Source organism: Stegostoma tigrinum, chromosome 10, assembly GCF_030684315.1.
Source record: "Stegostoma tigrinum isolate sSteTig4 chromosome 10, sSteTig4.hap1, whole genome shotgun sequence".
Classification (NCBI taxonomy): Eukaryota; Metazoa; Chordata; class Chondrichthyes; order Orectolobiformes; family Stegostomatidae; genus Stegostoma; species Stegostoma tigrinum.
In genome coordinates, this window is record NC_081363.1 from 77,538,607 (window position 1) to 77,562,229 (window position 23,623).

Here is a 23,623-nt window from a genome sequence, read left to right on the forward strand (position 1 = left end):
TAATCCTAAATTAGTTTAGAGTGACATTAACAGCACAGTCGGGATGGTTTAGTAAATGCTATCCAATAGCTGAATCACATAGGGATTAATTCCCACCTGTACTGAGGTAGCAGATCTTAGATGGAATGGCCATAAAGGTGGTTAAACTTCCTGGAAAAGTGAGGAAATATTAAATAATGAAATAAAGGATTCCACTGACTTGCACCAAGGCCTGATAGAATGTCTCTGAATTTCAGCCAGGGCACCGACAGAACTCTCTGAGTGAATGGATTGCTTACACACACTTCTGAATTCAGGCAAAAGGAATTTAAACTAGGCACCTGTCTATTTCAGAAATATTCTTTATTTATAAAAAATATCTTTTATATATGTAATATATTATATATGTGTATATCACACAGTTTGGTTCTGTACAATAGCATATAAAGAAAACAAGCAACATTGGAGGTTGACTCTAACCAACAAATAAACTAAAGACATCACTTATACATATAATACTATGCTCACGCGCCTTTGAGGCACTAGAAGGGTCCGATAACTGAATGGATCCCCCACTTAACTTTAGCAGAAAGTCCTCAGATGGTGGTCTTTCCCCACTGTGTTTTGGCAGCAGCTGTCCCAGGCTTTACTGCGCCCCTCAGCACGTAGTGTTGGACCTTGGAACGTGCCAGTCTGCAACACTCGGTCGGGGTCAACTCATTGCTCTGGAAGGCCAGCACGTTTCAGGCAGACCAAAGAACGGCTTTCACTGAGTTGATGGTCTTCCGAGCGCAGTTGCTATTTGGTGTGTATACTGGAGGACTGCTCGTAGGGCACAGAGTCCTGTGTCACGGAACTGCTCAGGATGAACCTTGGCAAACCCACTGCATCTTTCTCCAGACTTCCTTTACAATGGTACATTCCAGAAGGAAATGTGAGACAGTCTCAAACTCCCAGCAGTCACTCCAAGGGCAGCATGCAGTGGCACAGACCAAACAGGCGTACATGAAGGGTCTCACAGGTGAGTGCCCTCATTCTGCCTGGGTCTTAGCCCAATAGTTCTGTGCATTCCTGACCTGAAAGGTAAGGTTCACAGAGCATCCTTTCCTCTTTGAGTGCCTTCACTATCGCAGTGACGGTTATTGGTTGCCCAGGCAAATATACTAGTGTCAGCTATAGCTCCCTACTTCTCAACGCAAAGGCTCCACTCCACAAAATCTAGGCTGACGCTCTGGGGCCGCAGAGTAGTTGTCCTTTGGATGGATTAACAAAGCAAGTGTCTGTCGCCTTGAGAAAGATCTCATAGCGCCATTTGTCAGAGAGCACGGGCATTCTCCCCAGTGTCCACTCAACCAGTAGGGATGGTCACATTGCCATGTGGGAGCTTGCTGTGCACAACCTGTTTCCTACATTGCAATGGTGGCTGCATTTGCTTTTCATTGGCTGCAGAGTATGGAATGGTCTTAACAGCTGCATTGTACAGCAATGGAACATACAAGATGGAGTTGCTACTTTCTGGATGGTTGAGTTACGGGCAGCAGACTAGCCTTCTCCATCACCATCTCAACTGCATCTAACACTTAAGAAACGCCTGAGAGTTTGAAACAATGGCATGACTTAAAATTTTCTCATGTTCAGGAACACTCTTGGCCTCTGAAACAGAAGAAAATAGGTTCAAATGCCACAAAATTAGCCAACAGTTTCCTCCCAAAAATGTGCAAGTTAGGTGGATTGGCCATGCTAAATTGTCTACAGTATCCAAGGATGTGCAGGCTAGTGGATTAGCCATGGAAAATGTAGAATTACAGGGATAGGGTAAAGGGGTGGGGCTGGGTGGGATGTTGTTTGGAGGGTTGATGTGGACCTGATGGGCTGAATGGCCTGCTTTCACACTGTAGGGATTCTATGATTAGAATAGGCTTTTTGTATCTGGGAGCTATGTAAAGATGGCACTAATATTTGTGTGTGTGACAGGTTTTATTCGCTGCTTTAAAATGTCTGATCCATGTGCACAGCCCTAGCTGCAGGCATCTTCCATAATTCAATTACTTCATCCCACACTCAACCAGTAAATCCTGATGAAAACCAACAGTGAAGGGCCTCACCTAGTCAAACACAGTGCAACTGAACACAGTATTCCCGAAGTTGTGAAAAGGGCACTACAAAAATGTATGTTATTGTGAAATCCTCCTGGAAAATATATGTGTATGGGGAACAGGTAAGGAATCCCAGATGAACCTCAATTTTATTTGCAGGCAGCTGAGGGGCTACTTGGCTGGTGCACTGGGGGGCCATGGACAACTGCTCCAGGGCACAGAGGGACAGAAAGGAGCCTTCAACCATCGCTTAAGCAGAAAAAAAACCCAAAAGAACTGCAGATGCTGGAGATCTGATCCAAAAACATAAGTTAATAGAAAATCTCAGCATCTGCGGAGGGAAATCAGAGTTAATGTTTCGCGTCCAGTAACTCTTCCTCAAACTGATGGTAGCTAGGAAAAGGAAGGCTTTTATGTAGAAATATTGCGGTGGGGGAAAGAAAAAGGAATAAGCAATAGGTGGAGATAGGGTCTAAAGAGAAATAGCTGGACAGACAAATGTGTGGATAGAGGTCAGCCCAGGAGTTTCTAATGGGGACTGTTAGTAGCTAACAATGGGTGAGGAGTATTAGCAGACCATGTGATAACAAGGCCTGGGTTTGGGGGTTGAGATAAGGGCATGGGACAGCTCCAAGCCTTACAACTGTTGAATTCGATATTGGATCCATAAGGTTGTAGAGTTCCGATGTGGACAATGAGGCGCTGTTCTTCCAGCTTGCACTGAGCTGGGCTGGAACACTGCAGCCCAGCCTGAGGCAGAGTTGTTGGCCAGGAAATGGGATGGTGTGTTAAAGTGGCAGGCAATTGGAAGCTCAGGGTCCTTTCTGAGGGCAGAATGTAGGTGCTCTGCCAAGTGGTCACCCAGTCTACGCTTTGTTGCCTGACCTGTGAGCAGCAAATGCAGTAAACTGGATTGAGTGAAGTGCAGGTAATGTGCTGCTTCACATGGAAGGTGTTGTTTGAGTCCTGAGATAGCATGGAGGAAGGAAGTAGATGGACAGGTGGTACACCTTTTCCCCTCCATGGGAAGGTGGGGGTTTGGTAACTGTGGAGACATGTCGAGAGTGAAGGAGAAAGTGGACTATGGTGCCCCTTTCCTTGCAGAAGCCTGACAAGGGGAGGGGAACATGAGTCTTGTGGTGACATCTCTCTAGAAGTGGCAAAAATGGTGGCTAATGACCATCTAGATGTGGATGCTGGTGGGAAAGTGAATACAACGGGGAGCCCTATCGCTGTTGTGAGAGGGAAGAGAGGGAGTGTGGGCTGACGTGTGCGGGAGATGGATCGGACTCAGCTGAGGGCCCTGTCAACTATGGTGCTGGGAAATACTCTGTTGAGGAAGAAGGTGGATATTTCGTAAGCCCCCTTGTCGAAGTTGGCATCATCAGAACAGATGGGACGGAGATGGAGGAACTGGGAGAATGGGACAGAGCCTTTACAGGAAGCAGGGTGCGAGGATGTACTGTCAAGGTAACTGTGGGAGTCAATGGGTTTGCAGTGGAAATTGATCCCCAGAAATGAAAACAGAGATGTCGAGAAAGGGAAGGGAGGAGTCAAGTGACAGACTAGGTAGGTGAAGGTGAGAGCAGGGTGGAAATTGGAAGCGAAATTGATAAACTTTTCCAGTTCCAGACAACACAGGGAAGCAGCGCTGAAGATATATCAGAGAAAGACTTATGGGTCAGGACCAGACCAGGACCAGGATAAGGGATGTTCCACATATAGCCCACAAGCAGACAGGCATAACTGGGGCCCATGTAGCGTTTGAGTAGTGCTTTTAACATGGTGAATGAACTCATTGCTCTTCACAGAAGTGTTATGGAATAAAATTCTGCACAAGCCACATAAGGAGTGATCAGAGAGATGTCTAATCTCAGGGAAGAAGTGTCTTGAGGATGTGTAAAGCTTGAGTCTACACACCTGAAGACCTTGTCTGTCAATGGTAAGGTGAATAAAATTGCAGGGGAGGGGGTGCTGGTGTGTGGGGGGATGCCTCAGAGGACAGAATTGGAAGCGGATGGTGTTATCACATAGTGTTGGGGTTTGAGCAGGTTCCAAAGATTGGGAGGGAGCCAGGTGTTCGATGGTGAGGATTTTAAAAATTGAGTTTTTGCCAACCAAGAGTGAATGCTACTTTGTGAGCACAAAGTGGGCGAGATAGCAGGGCTTGATGCATGCTGGGACAAGGGTAGCCAACACCTGACCATTGAGATTGTAAGGTTGGAGTGCTTCCGGGAGAGGAGAGAGAAAACCAAGCACCGTTCTAAAATGTGATGGTGCAGAGAAGTAATTTAATGGAACTGACAGGGTTAACTGCGCCTGTTAGATAAACGGAAAATTCTGCTTCTGTTATTTTTAGCGATAGAAGGTCCCTAATGATTAATGAAGGAATGAAGTACAAGGCCTGCATTGTTTTCTCTGTCTGTCTACACGTGTCCTGCCCCTGGGCCTGAAACCTAATCCCCAGCTGCAGCTTGACCTTTGTATGAGCTGAGGTCAGCAGAATATAGAGATATGCCCAGACTCCCCAAGTTCGCTTTAACCCTTCAGATACTCAGCTTCCTACTGGAGCTCTGAAGAGCAGCCAAAGAACTGATGTTAAGGAAGTAACAATATTTATCAACCGATCGAGTTCTTGAAAAGTTATTTGCTCTCGGGATAAATGCATTTATTGCGGAGTTACATCGCCGCATCATGGGTGGGAAACAAAGAGTTTTATTGCCAATTTCCTCACGGTGACAATGAGCTTTGAAACTCCCTCCCAACATTTCTGGCTCTCAACTTCCTTCTCCTCGATGGCATACCATTCTAAGAAAAAAAGACTTGGATTTATATGGTGAATTTCATGATCCCAAGGCATTACAAATTACTTTGGAATGAATGGTGAAGTATAGTTGCTATTGCAATGTAGGAAACAAACATGACAGCTAATTTGCACACTGCAAATTCCCACATACACGTATAATCTGGCAGATGGTGGCAATATCACTGGTACTTGTGACACAAACTGAGGAAATAGCTTCAAATCCCATTATGGTAGCTGGTGGAATTTGAATTCAAGGGATGGCAATCGTGCCAGATATAATGATTGTCATTAATGATGATGCATTAATTGTCTGTAAAAAACAGTCTGGTTCACTGGTGCCCTTTAGCAAAGAAAATCTGCTGTCTTTATGTGGGGCAGCCCGGATGTGACTCCAGTAATTTGGCCATATTTTAACTGCCCCCTGAGAAGGCACAGCAACACAATTAGGGGTGGGCAACAAAGGCTGATCTTGCCCACGACGCCCACACCCCCTGGACGAATAAGTAATATACTCTTGTGGGATTGGCGGAGTGCTGAATAATTGCCACGACACCATGGAGAGAGAAATCTCCTGCTCTTCAGGTCGTGGAGAGGGCATCCAGGTATAATATCTTGTCCGAGAGGAGCGTACACCCATTGTGTGCCCTCAGTGTGCCCATTATGACAACTCTACCCCCCCACCACCCCAGCTTATGTGCTCAACTCACCCAGAGTGGCACTGAAACACACAATCTTCTGATTGAGAGGATTTTGAGTTACTGACTGTGTGGGCCAGGATGAATCGGGGTGAGAAGACGATTTGCCCTTTCTTAAAAGTAAAGTGAATCTGATGCCTCATTCTGGTGAGCGACGCCTCCTCCTCTGCAGGCATCACTAGCTAATATTGCGGTTATTCACCCTCTAGTGAGGGGATCAACAGGCTTATTAGCCCCGCTCTCCATCCATGGTTTAGTTGTCTGTCACTGCTTGTAGACTTGGCTTGTTTGTCAAAAAACGGTTACATGCCTGCAGTGGCACTGCACCAGTGGAGTCATATTCCAAGAACTGCACCCCCAACCCCCACCGGGAGAGAAAGTTTAAAAAAAACCTCAGGGCCAAACAATAACAACCAGTCCCATTAATGTCCAAGAATTTGCAGCACACGTATCTCTGACAGCAGCTGTGTACTGTGTCTGTGAAAGGCTGTAGAATTGGCCCATTGAGCTCCTTGCTGCATGACTCTAGCTAAAACCATGCTATCAAGTTGCATTGATCCTCAGACCAGACACAGAAGTCATTTTACACCCTGCTTCCATTCTGTACTGGTGGAATTGCAGGTGGCAGATCGTGGATTCTCAGACTGGCCAACACTGACCCCTGTTGGATTCTCATTGCAAGAACAAGCGAGTCAGTGTGTACATAATTCAGCCCCTTCAGCATGTCATTCCATAAGATTATTTGGGCATTAAACCCGTTTTCACTGCATGCACTCCATTAATGTTGACACTCTTGTCAATTGTAAGTCTGTCTAAATGTGCCTTGGATGTAGTCAATACTTCCTGAAATCTAATGGTTAACAATACCAACAGAACAAATTCCTCTTTATCATAAATGAGAGACTCCTTATTCCGAAACCTTAGTCCTAGATTCACCCACGAATCATAGAATCGCTACAGTATGAAAGCAGGCCATTTGACACATCAAGCCCATACCAACCCTCCAAAGGATAGCCCACTCAGACCCATCCAATCCCTGTCACCCTGCAATTCCCATGGCTAACCCACCTAGCCTGCACATCCCTGAGCACTACGGGCAATTTATCATGGCCAATCCACCTAATCTGCACATGTTAGGACTGTGGGAGGGAACCCAGGCAGACAGGGGGAGAATGTGCAAACTCTATACAGAGAGTAGCCCAAGGCTGGGATCAAACCCAGGTCCATGGTGCTGTGAGGCAGCAGCGTTAACCACTGAGACACTGTACCGGCCTAAGGGAAACTTGTGCTAAGTATCTGCCTTATCAACCTGCATCAGAATTGTATGGGCAGTATTTTACAAGATAGGGGGAATATACCGCTTGAAATTCTTGGCCTCTCCCACCACCACCTACCCCAAACCCCCACCCCACATCCTGGACCAGAAGAAATGTCAGACTCTGGCAGATCCATGTTAAACAAGGCCACCCTGCAGCCAAACCATACTCCACACACACTTTTGAGTTGGTTAGAGTGAGGCTTTTACCTTTGAGTTGCAGGAAGTAGTCCTTCAGAGCAGCCAGCCAACACTGTCTCAGCAGTGCTACAACTCATTGGTGGGCACATCTGGAACTGCAAGAGGGCCCTGGGATGTGGTCAGTTCCGGAGACAAGAAACATTGAAAGCCCTGATAACAAAGTGTGGAGCTGGATGAACACAGCAGGCCAAGCAGCATCTCAGGAGCACGAAAGCTGACATCTCCTGCCTAGACCCTTCATCAGAAAAGGGGGAGGGGGAGGGGGATCTGAAATAAATAGGGAGAGAGGGGGAGGCGGATTGAAGATGGATAGAGGAGAAGATAGGGGAAGAGGAGACAGACAAGTTAAAGGGGCGGGGATGGAACCAGTAGAGGTGAGTGTAGGTGGGACCTCTACTGGCTCCATCCCCGCCCCTTTAACTTGTCTGTCTCTTCTCCACCTAACTTCCTCTATCCATCTTCTATCCACCTCCCCCTCACTCCCTATTTATTTCAGATCCCCCTCCCCCTTTTCTGATGAAGGGTCTAGACCCAAAGTGTCAGCTTTTGTGCTCCTGAGATGCTGCTGGGCCTGCTGTGTTCATCCAGCCTCACACTTTATTATCTTGGATTCTCCAGCATCTGCAGTTCCCATTATCACTGATACAACATTGACAGCCCTGTTCTGCTGGAGGGGGAATTGGAAGGGAAGGACAGTGAATCTTCAGGAATTCCTAATAGTCTAGCAGGCTGTTTTCTATCTACCTAGTGCTAACCCTGGTCCAGCACAGTCCAAGATAAAGAATTCCTCTGTGCTATTTCGGGATTTATAATTCCAAAAGGGATGAACCAGGTGGTGGACCAGCTGGCAAGTATGACAGCGCATGGCTTTGCAGCTAGCTCAGTTACCTGGAGAGATAATAAAGGTGGATACTACAAGAGGCAAAGAGAACCTCTCCAATTTTATTCTCTTCAATAGCCAAGACTATTGGCTGTCCATGGCTGTGGGCTTACACAGCGCCTGCCCACCATAGATGTTAGAACTGCCATGTACTTACTTGCACAACTGTGACCCACAAGGAGGTTCACTAGGTTGATACTGGAATTAAGAGGATTGGCTAATGAGGAAAGATTGAGTAAACTGGGACTATACTGATTTGAATTTTTTTAAAAATTCATTCACAGGATGAGGGCATCACTGACCAGGCAGCATTTATTGCTCATCTCTAATTGCCCAGAGGGTAGTTCAGAGTCAACCACATTGCTGTGAGTCTGGAGTCACACGTAGGCCAGATCAAGTAAGGATGGCAGTTTCCTTCCCTAAAGGACATTAGTGAACCAGATGGGGTTTTCCCAACAATCAACAATGGATTCACAGTCATCATTAGATTCTTAATGCCCATTGAATTCAGATTCCACCATCTGCTGTGGCGGGATTTGAACCTGGGCCCTCACAATGTTATCTAGGTCTCTGAATTAACAGTGTAGTGATAATACCATGAGGCCATTGCCCCACCCCCCCCCTAAATTTAGAAGAATGGTGGGGGCTGTTATAGAAACATACAATATTATGAAGCGAATAGACAAGATAAAAACATAGATGTTGTTTTGGGCAGATGAAACTAGAATGAGGGGGCATAGCCTCAAAATTAGTGGGAGCAGATTTAGCACTGAGTTGAGGAGGAACTTCTTCACCCAAAGGGTTGTGAATCTGTAGAATTCCTTGCCCTGTGAAGCAGCTTAGGCTACCTTGTTAAATGTTTTTTAAGGCAAAGATAGATGGATTTTTGAACAGTAAAGGACACCTATGGTGAGCGGGCAGGTAAATGGAGCTGAGTCCATGAAAAGATCAGCCATGATCTTATTGAATGGCAGAACAGCCTCCATAGGCCAGATGGCCTGCTCCTGCTCCTAGTTCTTGTGAGCAGTTGAAGAGCTTCAATACCTGCCATGTGTGAATTCAGAAATGATTTGCCACAAAATTGATGATTAAAGCCTCTTATACCAGGGGGAAAAAAATGGCGGACACAAAACCAGGGGTTTGGAAGGGAGGGATCAGGGAGTCTTGAGAGAATGCATGTTTAGGGGAAAATGGGGGAGGGTGGTTGGATAAGATGAGGAATATGGGTTTTGGTGGCCATGTGGGAAATGCCAAAAGGGGTCAATAATATAGTGGTGGAAGGGTGTTCGAAGGACTTAGGCCCCACCTTCTTTCCCACCTTTTAAACAGTTCGCTTAAAAACATGGCCTACACACTCCCTTCCCACTGCCAACCATTTTGTGGCATGGGCAGTGTTAATACTTGGTCCAGTTGGCCTGGTAACAAGTTAATTGGCCATTAATTACCTTTCTAAAAACGGGGGTTGGGAGCGGCCAGTTTCAATGCCCACCAATTTGCAGTTCAAAAACTGGCTGTAGTGGTTGTTTGGGAGTTGTTCCAGTCCCCATATAATTCGAATATGTTTTTGAGTGCATCTTTAAGGCAGAAAATCGTCCGTTATGGTAATTGTCAGTGTCTTGTAAACTGTTTCACTTGACCTTCCAACGAGTTTAGTCTCCCACGATGCCATTCTTGGCTTAGAAAACAACCCCACTTTCTATTCAAATCCTTCTCTGATTTTTAACCACCTCCCCATCCCCGAAATCTCCTCCGTCACCCACCACCCTCCAAGATCTCTTTGCTGCTCCTACTGTAGCTCAGTTGGCTGGATGGCTGGTCTCTGATACAGAGTGATGCCAAAAGTTGTGAGTTCAATTTCTCCCAACAACTGAGGTCACCATGAAGGCTCCACTTTGCCTGAGGTGTAGTGACTCTCAGATTAAATTACCAGTAGTTGTCTCTCTCCCTAATGAGAAAGCAGCCCTATGGTCTGGTAAGACCGTGATGACTTTATCCCGATATTACATTTCTTTTCCAAAAATAAAGCCACTTCATAAAACTTGCAAACAGATACATTAGCAAAAACATTTTGCCTTGACTGTTGTAGGACTTGCATGAGAAGCAAAGGACATGCATTGAGATTGCACCTTTCATGACCTGCAGATATCCCCACCGACTTCACCATCAAGGTAGCCACTGTTGTAGTGTTGGAAATGTGCCTTGCAATTTGGGCACAGTGAGACCCCAGAAACCTAAGGCGATAAATGAACAGATCATCTGTTATTTAATTATGCTTGTTGCGCACAGTTGCAAAATGCAACAGCATGCCAAATCTGGGGCTCAGGATCTATAGACTCTTTTGGATTTGATGGTGAGGAGAGTGTGGATGTTGGGGTGGTGTGTGGGGAGTGAATGGGAAACTGTTGCATTTTTAGAATGGCTGCTTGACCTGTTTCAGGAAGGAGGCAATTAATCTGCAGATGGAGCCTGTGGATTTGCTTTCGGCTGTAAACATGAAGTAATTCTAGGTAAAAGAGGAGCTGAATTAGGGGAGAAAGGTTATGCTTGTTCAGACAAGTAGCATAGGAAGGATAGGATGCAAATAAGGTAGTAGTGATGTGACTTTCACCTCTTATACTGACATCCACAGGCGAGAAAGACCACTGAGGTCTTCCTGCCAAAGTTAAATGGGAGCCAGTTATCGAATCCTCCTGGTGCCTCACATGCATGAAAATATCGTCTTGTACAAGTAGGGGGTGCCTTTGACTTGCTTGTTGAATAGAGTCAAAGTCCAATGTTTGCTTGTTTTCTTCATATCCTGCTGTGCAGAACCAAACTGTGTTTGTGATTATATGTGTGTGTGTACAATATATATAGTACACTTTTGAAATAAAAACTATCCACAGGCAGGAGGGCTTGCCTTGCAGCATAACCACCACAGAATTAAGCCCCTTCCCCAAATTTAACCTTCATGCATCCAGTTAACACCACTAACATAGAATTTCAATTTCACCTTCTCTCGAGTGAGAAGTTAAATTGAGATTTGTTTATCTGGCTTTAATACTTATGATCCCATCTTGAGGAAGCGAACTGATATTTCTTTAGGAAATCAATAAATCAATGGATGGAAATGCTCAGCATCCTAAGCAGGATCCGTGGAGAGAAAATCAAGGGTTAATGTTGCAGGTCTCTAACCAGAAATTAGATGGCCTATTTGGGAATTCCAGCACTTGCTGTTTTTATTTCAGAATTCCGCCAGATTGCCGGGTGATGCACTCACCCATACAAGCTGTTTCACTCAGAAAATATCAACACAATTCCAGTGCTTTGAGATATTTTCCTTCAATAAGGCTCAAGGTGAAAGTGCTGGCCAATACTGCCCTCTGCTGGAAGAGAGAAAGTAGAAGCGAGACACAAAGGTTGTGAGCTTTCTGATTGATTTTGAATGGTGTAAAACTTCTGTAAAATTGGGAAATGTTTAATTATTATTTTGGGCACTTTTATGGACACTGGGATAGGATAGCTACCCATTCCTTCGTGTTGCAGGTCCCATTCCAGCAGCTGACATCATTTTGCAAGTCTCCTGGAGTATCCCACTCTGCAACGACACGGAGTCTTGCTCATAGATACAGCACAGATACAGATCCTTTGGTCCAACTAGTCCGTGCTGACCATAATCCCAATCTAAACGAGTCCCACCTGCCTGCTCCTGGTCCATATCCCTCCAAACTTTTCCTATTTGTGTACTGACCTAAGTGTCATTCAAATATGTGATCAGAGATAATGGGAACTGCAGATGCTGGAGAATCCGAGATAACAAAGTGTGGAGCTGGATGAACACAGCAGGCCAAGCAGCATCTTAGGAGCACAAAAGCTGACGTTTCGGGGTGATGAAGGGTCTAGGCCCGAAATGTCAGCTTTTGTGCTCCTAAGATGCTGCTTGGCCTCTGTGTTCATCCAGCTTCACACCTTGTTATCTCTGTCATTCAATTATGTAACTATTCCTACTTTTGCCACTTCTTCAGGAAGTGCACTCCACACACCAACCACTCTCTGCTTAAAAATATGCCCTCTGGCCTTGGAATCTGGACAAAGTGGCATTGACGACTGTTGTTTTTAGGAGTTTGTGATCACATTTAGGCAGTCGATGATTTGTAGGCAATATTCTATAAATGTAGTTTATTGAGTGAAGACGCAGTAATTTGGATATGAGACACATGAGATGTCAGGAAACTCAATCGTCCACGTCTTCCCAGTCCATCTTCCGCTGACTTGATGAAGACTGCTCTCTGGAGAATCTCCCCTCAGCTCTGAGTCTACTTTACCATTGGTCCCTGCACGGATCCTCCAGTGCGGATGTGACCTCGCCCCAGCCTCTGGAAGGCAGACAAGGGTGGTGTGGGAAAAATATCTTTGGTGGTGGGGTCGGATTGTAGATGGCGGAAGTGTCGGAGGATGATGCGTTGTATCCGTAGGTTGGCAGGGTGGTATGTCAGAACTAGGGGGATTCTCTTGGGGAGGTTGTTGCGAGGGCGGGGTGTGAGGGATAAGGTGCTGGAAATGTGGGAGACACGGTCGAGGGCGTTCTCGACCACTGCGGGTGGGAAGTTGCGGTCCTTGAAGAACGTGGACATCTGGGATGTGCGGGAGTGGAATGCCTCATCCTGGGAGCAGATGCAGCAGAGGCGAAGGAATTGGGAATAGGGGATGGAATTTTTGCAGGAATGTGGGTGGGAGGAGGCGTATTCTAGGTAGCTGTGGGAGTCGGTGGGCTTGATATGGAAATCAGATTCTAGCTGGTTACCTGAGATGGAGACAGAGAGGTCCAGGAAGGTGAGGGATGTGTTGGAGATGGCCCAAGTGAACTTGAGGTTGGGGTGGAAGGTGTTGGTGAAGTGGATGAACTGTTCGAGCTCCTCGTGGGAGGATGAGGTGGCGCCGATACAGTCATCAATGTAAGGGAGGAAGAGGTGGGGTTTGGGGCCAGTGTAGGTGCGAAAGAGGGACTGTTCCACATAACCTGCAAAGAGGCAGGCATAGCTTGGGCCCATGCGGGTACCCATGGCCACCCCCTTTGTCTGTAGGAAGTGGGAGGAATCGAAAGAGAAGTTGTTGAGGGTGAGGACGAGTTCAGCTAGGCGCGTGAGTGTGTTGGTGGAGGGAGAACTAGTTGGGCCTGTGGGACAGGAAGAAGCAGAGGGCCTTAATGCCATCTGCATGGGGATGCAGGTGTATTGGGACTGGACGTCCCTGGTGAAAATGAGGTGTTGTGGACAGGGGAATTGGAAGTTCTGGAGGAGGTTGAGGGCTTGGGTGGAGTCACAGATGTCAGTAGGGAGTTCCTGGACCAAGGGGGAGAAAATGGAGTCCAGATAGGTGGAGATGAGTTCGGTGGGGCAGGAGCAGACGGAGACAATCGGTCGGCCAGGGCAGGCGGGTTTGTGGATTTTGGGAAGGAGATAGAAGTTGGCCGTACAGGGTTGGGGAATGATGAGGTTGGAGGCTGTTGGGTGGAAGGCGACCTGAGGTGAGGAGGTTGTGGATGGTTTGGGAGATGGTGGTTTGGTGCTCGGGGGTGGGGTCATGATCAAGGGGGCACTAGGAGGAGGTGTCGGAGAGTTGGGGTCTGGCTTCCGCGATGTAAAGGTCAGTGCGCCATACTACAACTGCGCCTCCCTTGTCTGCGGGTTTGATGGTGAAGTTGGGGTTGGAGCGGAGGGAGCAGAGGGCTGCCCGTTCTGCAGGGGAGAGGTTGGAGTGAGTGAGAGGGATGGCCCCCATCCCCCTTTTCTGATGAAGGGTCTAGGCCCGAAACATCAGCTTTTGTGCTCCTAAGATGCTGCTTGGCCTGCTGTGTTCATTCAGCTCCACACTTTGTTATCGCAGAAACTCAGCAAATTTGGGGTTGCATGGATGTGGAGAGAGAAACAGAGTTCAGCTGGCAGCAAGGTTTGACTCTTAGCCACCAGCAGTGGGAAAAAAGAACTACATCTCCCACAATACATTGCTCCACGCTCCGCCCCCCCCCCCCCCGCACCTGGCGATATCAGCCAATCGGAGGCAAGAACGGCAAAGTAGCGGACAGGGTGGAAAGTGGAAATTTAAAGGAGGAAGTGTAAAATCGGATAGCAGCTGATATTGAGAATCGAGAGGTTGATTGTGCGGTAAAATAATGGGTTTTGTTTTAAAAAAGTAGACTTGGAGTTGGTGGGGGGCGGGCTGGAGGGAAATGGCCAATTAGGGAGGAGGATACGTGTGAGTGAGCGACGGTTGGGGTTTGAATTGGTGGCGCGAGCCTGGCTGGTGCTAGTTTTTGGGGCAGACAGAGACAGAGACAAAAACAAACTAAAAAAAAATCTCCGAGCGAGTGTGAGGAAACGCCGAGAGAGTGGGTAAGTGTGAGAAATCGCTAATGGGAAAGGGCGGAGAGAAGCACGCGGGGGAAGAGTGTAGAGAAGGGGTGTGTGTGTGTGTGTGTGTGTGTGTGTGTGTGTGTGTGTGTGTGTGTGTGTGTGTGTGTGTGTGTGTGTGTGTGTGTGTGTGTGTGTGTGTGTGTGTGTGTGAGATGTTTGGGGGGGTGGGGAATGGTGGTGGGAGTGAGTGAGTGGGTGTAAGAGGGGATTGGGGCAGTGTGGGTGTGGGGAGGGGCTGAAGATTGAGATGTGAGGAGGATTTGTGAGGACGTGGAGAGGGGGGGGGGGGAAATGAGTGAAGAATGTTCGTGGGTGTGGTGATAGCTCTCACTGTGGGTTCAGGCGATGGGAGGGATCCTTGGAGCTGTGGTAGGAGGGAGATTGTCCTGGCTATGAGAAGGTTCTCAGGTACTGGGAAGTTGGGTGAGGGGATTTGAAGATGTTTCAATTGATTTTGTGCTTGGCTTCCTTTAAAGCTGCTTACAGTTGCCATTTTGTCAAGTGTTTAGAGTCATACAGCATGGAAATAGACCCTTTGATCCAAATTGTCCATGCTGACCAGATATCCTAAATTAATCTAGTCCCATTTAACAGCATTTGGCCCATATCCCTCAAAGCCCTTTCTATTCATATTACCCATCCACATACCTTTTAAATGTTATTATTGTACCTGCCTCCATCATTTCATCTGACAGCTCATTCTATACATGTACCACCCTCTGTGTTGAAAATTTGCCCTTAGATCTGTTTGAAATCTTTCTCCTCTCACCTTAAAGCTGTGCCCTCTAGTTTTGGACTTGCATACCCTGGAGAAAAGGCTTTGGCTATTCACCGTATCTGTGCCCTTTATGATTTTATAAACCTCTGTAAGGTCACCCCTCAGCCTCTGATGCTCCAGCCCCAGCCTGTTCAACCTCTCCCTATAGCTCAGACCCTCCAACCCTGACAACATCCTTGTCAATCCTTTCTGAACCCTTTCATGTTTAACATCATCCTTCCTACAGTAGGGAAGCCAGACCTGAATGCAGTATTCAAATAGTGACCTAACCAATGTTCTGTCAACATGACCTCCCAACTCCTATACTCAATGCACTGACCAATAATGGCAAGCATAACAAATGCCACCACCTTGTCTACCTGTGAATCCACTTGATCACTTGTGTGATATTTCTTAGTGTGTCTTGATGTCATTTTCTCTGAAGTTCTTTGGACAGTTAAGTTAAATGTCAAATGCAAGTTCCTACTGTTTTGATCTTTTAAGATTCCAGTATTTCTCATTGCCAACATATCCTCACTTCTAGTTTTTCCTATTTAATCTCATTCTGTGGTTTATGTTTGTGCTGTTTCTATCCCTTTTTTATTCTCTAAATTGCTTGTTTATTGTCCATTAATTTGCCCTACCTTTACAGGCCTCACCTGAATAATATCAATGTTTTATGTTTTTATTCCCAGCAAGTGCAGCTCTTCCTTCCTTATATTTATACATTTTTCATGAGATACAACTCCTTTTGTATCGATGAATGGTTTCCTTAACATCTCAGTGACATGGTTTAACACTTATGAACCAAGAAAATAAAGGAGCTGCTGAAGTCCCTGCTGCTTCTCAGTGTTATGTAGGTTAGGCAACACTATTTTTAATCTTTTCATGGGACATAGATGTTGCTGTTGAGTTTGGTATTTGCTTATCTCTAATTGCCCTTTTGGGTACCACCCTGATTTGCTGCAATCCATGTGGGTTACGGACATCTACGGTGCTGTTGGGGAGGGAGTTTCCTGACTTTTGATCCAGTGATGTTGAAGGAAGAATGATGCAGTTCCAAGTGAAGATGACTTGTGACTGAAGGGAACTTTAATGTGATTATGTTGCTTGTCCAAGATGGTAGAGGTGATGCTTTTGGAAGATTCTGAGCAAGTTGCTGGGTCTTGCCTGATGAGATGAAAGAATGGCATGGTTTTTAGTTTTATTTCTCCCTCTTTTTAGCGTGAAATTTGAGAAAACCCATTATTGTGACACTCTCATATCTTATTCAGCTTCCTAACTTCACAATACCTGAACAATAAGTAGTCCCATCATGTTTGTGCATTATGTTTACATATGAAGCTGTTTGTGATTATATTAATGCTACTTCTGAAAGTTGTGAACTTAGTAATGGGGTTTGAGGTGGGTGCTCCCCTGTAAAACAGAATTATTTTTCAACAGGCACCAAATTTTCAGTGTAGAAAAACAGGATCTGCTACTTGCGTAACACTTTACACACCTCATGAGCTCTGCAAGTTGTTTTTTTGGGAAATGTAGTTACTTGGTTCACTATCCACTAACGGTGGATTGGAACCCAATAGTACTTATGCACCTATAGAACTTTTTGTTCCAATGTGCCATTTGGACTGAGGAGGATAGCTGCAAGCTAAAAATGATTTCAGACATACATTGTGATGTCTTGGAGGAAGCCTGTGTGGGCATATGGAACATCAGTCAGGGAAGCTTCAAACAGACTAACTGGGAAGAGGTAATGAGAATTTGACTACTCCAACCCCTCAGGAGGCCAACTCCTGCAGACCAGTTACTCTTCCAGGAATACGTAAAGCACAAGTTAAAAGCAAGCTTCAACCCAGGGTCTATGTGTGTTGATAGCCTGATGACTTAATGTGTGCACTGGGAATTTGACCAGATTGGATACTCTCTGCTTTTTGTGGACAGAACAGTCCTGGGCAGTTTTTCATGTTGATGATTGTTGCCATTGTTTGTTGTACTGAAACAGCTTTGATAGTGATGTAAGTAGCTCTGGACCATAAATCTTCAGTATGAAAGTAAAATGTCGGTGCCTATGATCTTTGCTGTATGTATTTTAGTGTATTTACCAACATCATATGATAAGTCAAGTTGATGGGATGCCTAATTTTGGGGGGCACAAGAGAAGCTGAAGATCATGCATTGGGTACTTCCGTCTGAACATAATGAATGTCTAGTTTTCTTTTTACACTAATGTGACAAAGCCAAAGAATGCTTAGAAACTCAGCATGTCTGGCAGCATCTGTCAAGCGAGAGATAATTAACAATTTGAACCTGGTATGACTCTTCAGATACTAATGTGCTGAGGGTACCCAGCATTGAGAGTGGTTATAGTTGAGTCACTCTGCAGGTTGATTTAATTGTCCACAATTCACCACTGAACATGTCAGGACTGTCAGACTTTGACATGGTTCTGGGATTGTTAACCCGTCTCTACTGCATGTTGCTCCTGCTTTTTAACGTGCACACCCTGTGTTGTGTAGCTTTTTCAGTTGGTACCGTATTTTCTGTTGCTCCTGGCATGTTTTCCCCGCACTTTTTTTTATTAAACCAGGATAGTTCCATACATCTGAGCATTTTGCTGGATCATTAGAGAGAACAGTTATTACCCAACGGTAATGCTATTAAATTCCAGGCGTAAATTTAAAATCCCAGCAGTAATGTTACAATTTGGTAATTGCGGAGTTAGTTTCTGCTTGTCCTACATTTCAGATAGTGACTCCAGTTCAAAAGCGCTTTATAGGCTATGAAGCACTGACAATGTTTGTTTGTGAAAGGCACCACACAAATGTGAAGTTTTTTAAACACTAATGTGCTATTGGTCCATCCCTGCATCTCTGTTTTATGAGTGCAAAAGTATCATATACAATTGTCAATAAGATGTTGAAAGGAATAAAATGCAGTAGGTTTTGAAGAAGGGTCGCTGGACCCAGAATCTTAATTTTGTTTTCTTGTTGCAGATGCTGCCAGACCTGTTTGATTGCTCCGTCGGTAGGAGCACAAAAGCTGACGTTTCGAGTCTAGGCCTGAAACGTCCACTTTTTTTGCACCTAAGATGCTGCTTGGCTTGCTGTGTTTATCCAGCTCCACACTTTGTTATCTTGGATTCTCCAGCATCTGCAGTTCCCACTATCTCTGATTTTTTTCTCCATCGGTTTCTGTTTCAGATTTCCAGCATACAGTTTTTTTTGCATTATATTATTGTGGTAGGTCTGTTGTTCTGATACTGTTACGACAGACTGAACATAGGGTAGACAGATGTCAGGTTAATCAAGGACACAAGAGGAATGCAAATCTTGCCTACATTGTAAGTGAAGGGTGATTTATTGTGTACTATGCTTTAAGCGTAGCACTACAATACTCTAATTACCAAAATTAAATCCCTGTGGAATCATAGATGACATACTTCTGTGCATTGGTGCTTTGGCAGTTAGGTTAAGCCTTTATTGATAAATGCTGAACCTCAATTAAAATGTTATATTTCGTTCTGATCATTAGCCAGACTAGGACAAGTGTGCAGTGAAGGTTGATTTAATAGTGCCTGGGATGAGGAATTTCATTATGTTGAGAATCTAGAGAAGCTGAGGATACTCTATATTCAACAAAAACACAATCGTGCAAATAACAATAGGAAGGTACTGCACACCCTAATGCACTCATCATGCTACCATACATCAAGAACATATCCAAACTGACTACAAGACTCCCATGACCTTTGGGCATCAGTAGTGCACCAACCCACATCAACTCTCTGCCAATTGCTAACTCGAGCCAAAGAGCAACAGAACCACTGTAATGTAAAAAAATTCCATGCAAGGACTATGACAAACATTATATTAGACAGGGAGAAAATTAGCCACAAGTACATGAACACCAACTAGCAACAAAAGACACAACGAATACTCACTCATCTGCATTCATGTGGATAAGGAGAACCACCAATTTGATTGGGACAACATCAGGATCCTAGGATAGGCCAGAGACAAGCATAGGAATTCCTGGAGGCCTGGTTCTCTACCTACTAGACCCTATATACACACCACTGCGAAAGAAAATTGGAAATGAGGTAATCAAATCCAATGGCCCCCCAGACTTTAAATACCAGGCGGGAAAACAACAGTGCTTCACCGGACACTGCACTGGTGATGTTACCCAGCAGGGTAATGAAACTTCTGCGAACTAACAAACCAGCTCGGGAGCGACCCAACCAAAACATCCACAACCCGAACTACAAATCTACTCAAACCTTATTCAGCAAAGACTTTTCAGGGGAAACTTTAGATGTTTACAATTGAAGGGTTTTAATTTAAATTTTGGGTAAATGGTTACAAATAACTCGTGCCATTAAACCATTGCAATAGAGCAGAAGTTCAAGGATAAGAGGAATTGTTTCAGTGATGCTGTGATTAATTAAAACTTCTCAGATTTTACTATTACATTTTGATCCTTCCTGAGAGAACTAATCTGAAACTGAAAACTTTGGTTTGAAATGGATTGGGCTGAGATTGTGATTGTAGGCAAGAGTATGGGAACATGCCAGAGGAGGTGGAAAGGGGAAAGTGAGGGATCAAATGCTGGCATTTGTTTTCTGTGTGAGATTGGGATAACAGCGTCATTTTCATAGTTAGTGAAGAAGTAAAGCAAGTTTCCTCAAACCTTTTTTTTTCTGGACTGTTGTGAAGCTAAGCTAGAACGCTCGGCTTTGAGTTGGCGACTTTCTCAGAGGGTCCCAGGTGCCAAGTAATTGCTGTTGAAATTTAAACTTCCAAGACAATTCATCCAGACTTCCCAACCATGTAGTCACTGCATTGGGTCTTCAACAAGCCCTATAATGCTTCTGTCTGGGTAAGTACGGCATTCAGTTGTTTGGAGTGTGGAAAATCAGGGCCACCAGTGAAGTTTGTGTTGATTTAACTGATAATCGTTCTTTCTTTGAACCTGAAATTAGACACATTTAGTACAGCATATTTGGGTCTTTGGGTTTTGGGATTTAATTTTTAAACATTTAACGTTAATCCACAAAACACATCACAGGAATTCAGGTTCTTCTGAGTTAATGTCTTACATTTCATTAACAGCACCTCACGTGGATACAGTTTTGCAGACTTGCAGTCTGTGATCTGTGCTTATTGATATAACTATCCACAATTTATAACTGATTGAAGATACTATACTGATTAGAGTGAATGTGAAATAGGTACTTTTATGCCAAAATGCCACATTGTGATGTTATGTAACTGTCTTAGAGATGTAGGTCAGAGTGCTTATGAGGATGCACATATACAATAATCTCTACATTGAAATAACACCATGGTGCTTTACACAACATGGCCAGATCTAGCCCTTTATTGACCAATTGCAACTTGCTGGCTAGCTTCCCTGCCTCCTGGACACAACAATGGTCCTGGAAAGTTATCCAATGTTTTCATATAGGAATCTCAAACTCCAACTTGGTTCAAGTTGGGATAACTGTTTGCTTGTTGACTGAACTGTTGTATTATTCTCCATTATATAGAGCAGCAGTAAATGGAATTAACAGATATCCAAAACAAGCTGTTTTATATTTAATAATCATAGATCTTGTGCTGCGATCAGTCAGCTGAGGATGGCAAGAGGTAATATGTTGCGCATGGCATTTCCTGTGCATGTCTTGGAAGAGTGCACTACTGTACTGCTAGAGTACTGCAAACGTTGTTGTACACAATTTGAGGTATGCCAAACAATGTGTCAACAGCTATTGTACTGTATCTTTGGTTGCACAAGAGCATCAGCCTCAATGTTGCATAAAAGAGAATCTCATTCGGGAAGTGAAGTTCTTTTGATTGTTGAGATCGATTGATAGAATTGGCACATTTCGCACAAATTGATTACTACAGACCGAAATTGCTTGGAAAAGCTCAGTAGTTCTGACAGCATTCATGCGGAGAAATGAGAGTAAATGTTTCAGGTCAAATGACCCTTCTTCAGAAGGATCACTTGACCTGAAACTTATGATTTCTCTCCACAGATGCTGCCAGATCTGCTGAGCTTTTCTTGCAATTTTGTTTTTGTTTCTGTTTCTGATTTATAGCATTTGCAGCTTTCAGTTTTGATTTTTAAAAAGGATATTGTTCAACTGATGCTGGACTAAAATGCATTCATTCACATACTAGTCTCTTGGATTTTTCTTTCCTCATTTGACCTATGTTAATATGATCGAGCACACCTTGATGTAGAGTTTATGAAATAACCATAAATTTGCCTTGATTATATTTTTGGAGCATACTAGTTACTCTTTCTAGTCATAATCAATTTGGTGACCTGCAGGATGCATTCAGTCTACCTGTTGATGGTAGTTGTCTTGAGCTGTTGCAGCTGGTTGTTATGTGGTGAACTTTGCTGAATCTGCTCTACTTTACTGTGACTCAAATGTATGAAACTGATTTTGCAGCCTGGAATCTGTGGTGCTGCAACTCATGGATTGCAAAATATGTTGATCTGTATGTACTGGTAAGTAGATAATAGAGCAGCTTAGGCATCTGAAACATTTTATATTCTATCTGGCAGATCCACGTTGTGTTTGATGTGTATTGTGCCAATGCAGGAAAAGTCAAATGGATTACAAGCAGATGCCTTGTCTTGTGTCTTATATAAGATGCATAAAGGGATGATATTTGTCTTGGCATATAGAGACGATAACATGGGAACAGAAGTAGGCTTATTTGGTTCATTGTGTCTGCTCTTTAATTCAGTGAGATCATGGCGAATTTGATAACTGTCATCTCCACCTTGACTCATTTCCAGCTCTAAGAATTTATTAACTTGATACTGAGTTGGCAACACAGCCTTTGAGGCTTGCACTCAAGTCTGGATAAAACACTATCTATTCTGCTAATTATGCTGTCTGTTACCTTCTCTATGGCTTTAAAATCTGGGCTACGCATAGATGCCACCTCAAGGCCCTTGTAACAGTACCATTTTAATGCTGTTTGAGTTAGATTCTCCACATCAGCTGCGAGGGCAGATTTGTTGACACTGTGTTCAAAGCAGCCAAGAGCACCAGCATTGAGGCGACGTTCATCCAAAGTCAATTCGGCTGGGCTGGGCTGGGCTGGCCTCATGCTTAAGATGCCTGAGCATTCAACTGCCAAAGTAAATCATCTTTGCCCAGCTCAAGGAAGGCATTTGAATAAGTGGAGGACAAAGGAAGCATTTCAGAGATTCTCCTGAAAGCTTCCCTCGAGGAATGCAGCAAGGAAACCCTTTTTTTGAGAAGAAACTGATCTGGAGGAAGCTTCTGTACGAACAGACAGTTCTTCAAGAACACCTGTCAACAAGAATATGGAAAAGGAACCAGATAAAGGAATACCAGCAAATTCAAGGCCAAGGACAAATTTCACACCCCAGAAACATCTGCCAAATGTGTTGGAGCTGCAGCTCTAGGGGTCCACTGAACCCAATGACAAGTGACATGGAATTTCTTAGATGGGCAGTCGTACATCTTAACGTAAGACCAGTATATATTCCAATTTCCTCTCCCGATTAGAATGCCTCACAGGAAGCCAATGTTGCAAGCTGTTTGCAGGGAAGATGAGCAGCCCCCACTCTCATTCACACAGCTTGCAAGAACCTCCCTGTAGTGAATGGGCGATTACATGGTCTGAGATTCTTTGAGCACTACCCCCAGATCTCTCTACCTGCCTTGTCTACAGTTGTATCTTCCTGTAGCAATATGTGAATATAACATTCTCCCAACTGTAGGGCAATGTCTGCTACTTGGACTCCAGTTTGTCAACTTCTGTCTGAAGTTTCTCAGGCTACAAACAGTTGATGCAGATTTATTCTATGGATCACCTTAGTGTCTGCCAGCAACACCTCATCTCTCCTGTTTAAAAGCATTCCGAATGATTTTTGTTTATTTGTTGCTGTAGAATCCTTGTCCTTTTACAGGGAATGTTCCCCACTCCTTCTGAGGAAATCACTTTGTGGCAGAGAGCAAAGGTCTTCCGGCTTTGAGAACAAATGCTGGGGATCACAGCAGGTCAGGCAGCCTCTAGAGAGAGAAAACACGTTTTTGGGTCTAGATAACTTGAAACGTTAGCTTGCTGTCTTTCCATGCATTCTTCCTGACCCAATGTGATCTCCAGTATTTGTTGCTTTTCAGTACAGATGCCAGCATCTGCAGTAATTTGTTCCTCTTTCAGCTTTGACTGTTTCCATATGGTGTTTCAATTTCAGTTTACTGTCTGACTGCAGTCTGTAGGCTGTGTTATTGCTATTTCCCTTTTGGTGCACAAGTGTTGATTTGTTCACAGACAAGTGCTTAGGAAGATGTTTTTAGCACTAAATTCTTTGGTTAGATCTTTGCTCCACAAACATGCATTGTCTATTTTGGCTTTCTCTGAACAATTGGACTTCATAGTTTAGAGGCTTTGTCGTCTTTTTGGAAACATGGCTCTCAAAGGTCATGAAATACTAGAGACTGGTTGG

At 44.5% G+C, this 23,623-nt stretch overlaps 1 protein-coding gene across 1 annotated transcript in view; it reads left to right on the top strand.

Moving 5' to 3' along the window:
- The first annotated feature begins 14,221 nt into the window (after positions 1-14,221).
- The window catches only part of bub1bb (BUB1 mitotic checkpoint serine/threonine kinase Bb), a 75,009-nt gene continuing 65,607 nt past the window's right edge, over positions 14,222-23,623 (top strand). Inside the window, exon 1 of the mRNA XM_048537000.2 lies at positions 14,222-14,343. The gene's annotated coding sequence lies outside the window, so the exon portion shown is untranslated. The remainder of the gene's footprint in view (positions 14,344-23,623) is intronic.